The following is a 1,757-nucleotide window of genomic DNA, read 5'->3' as shown; positions in this document are numbered from 1 at the left end:
CGAAATTCAATGTAAAAAAGTGATCGAATCGATCATATGATTGGAAAATGGCAGGCTGTGTCAATGTGATTTGTGTGTCAGTGAAGTAGTTCATCTCTTCCTCTTCCTTATCTGGAATTTTCATCAGTTCAGCCTCTGCATCTTTAATCGTAGAACCCTCATGGCTTTCAAAATTTGCTTGCATCATGCAATCATTAGAATTCTTGACATTTGATGCCTCTTGACTACCCTCAGGTGGCATATTTAGGTCAACTATCGTCCTTCTAATATTTTTTCTAACTGTCCTACTTAAGGGGGTATCATTACCAGTATCCACAGAGATCCTTCCATACAAGTCGACCAGAAAAACAAATAATTCCAACAGATGGACATTTGCCCAATAGTTGTGCCAAGCTCTTATAAAATATATGTCTTTTTCATCACGTAATCGATACTTAACTCACAAAAAACATAAAACCTTATCAAAATTATGATTAAATAATAAAATAATAATATGTCCAAGATGTCTTTCTAGTCAGGAATCAATTTTATATTATATTTGAGATTGTCTGAAAGCTCAACTTGTATGTCATATGTTAGATATTTCTTGTCATCCTCTAAATTTAAAGAACTAATTATTGTATCATCATAGAGAGCATCCATTCAAGTTCTTTTCGAGACTTGGTGGATATGGCGAGTACGGAATAATGACATCTTTAATCCTCATGAGACTTGCCCTGTGAAAAAAGTGATTTGTCTGGCTTTAACTTCCGAAAAAGAGCTTAGGAGTGTTTTTTAATTACAACGTATCCTCCCCTCTATTCTAAGTGGTTGTTGGAATCGTCCATCTATAGGTACTTTCAAGATAAATTGTAATGTTAGTTATTCTGATTTTGGTGATAGTGTTGATTTTGCTTGTGTGATCAGAGATTTTAATGAGTGTTGGCAAATGGGGTGTTTGATAATGATTGAGAGTAATAGTATTTTTCAAGGATAATTGTTTACTATTTGGAGATGTTATCTCTTTGCTTGGGATGTGGGTCAACGAGATATTATTTGTGAGACGGATTGCGTGGAGGTATTTAATCTTATTACTAATCATCAAAATGGTTTTGAGTTTATTGATTCGCAGGTGCTCAAAATAAGGGATATCATGCATTAGAATTGGTGTGTTGACTTCGTTTAATTATGAGAGATGCAAATACAGTTGCGGATACCATGGTAAAGATGACGATGAAGTTATGATTTCATCAAGTGGAGCTTCCCTTTCCTTGGGAGAAGTTTGAGAATAATCTTAAGTGAAACTACCCATCTGTTTAAGCAGTTTCCTGTCCTTTGTTTTCTTTTTTTTTTTTAGCTTATTTATGTAAAAAAAAAAAGATGTGATATATTAATAATACGAATATATTTTTTGTAAAACAAAGTGTTATCTATTTCTGACATATATCTATAAAATTCTTTAATGTTATTAAACTTTTTACTTTAAGTGGCATATATGCAAATATTGATTACACATAATTAAATATAATAGATCCATCTTGATCATATACTATTTCACAATCATAATGAATAGACAATAAAATTCTAAATATTTTATAGAGAAATAGAAGATGAAAAAAAATATTTTGTGATTGTTCAACTTCGGTAAATATACAAACACCTTATATAAAATGGTGAGGTTTACAGAGGAGAGCGGTGGCCAAAAAATTAAGTCTCAGAAAATAAAATGAGATTTATTTTTTTTTTTAAATAAAATATTTTTTATTTTATTCTAGAAA

Source organism: Arachis ipaensis, chromosome B03 (assembly GCF_000816755.2).
Source record: "Arachis ipaensis cultivar K30076 chromosome B03, Araip1.1, whole genome shotgun sequence".
In the NCBI taxonomy this organism is placed as follows: domain Eukaryota; kingdom Viridiplantae; phylum Streptophyta; class Magnoliopsida; order Fabales; family Fabaceae; genus Arachis; species Arachis ipaensis.
Note: the sequence above shows the minus strand (reverse complement) of the source record.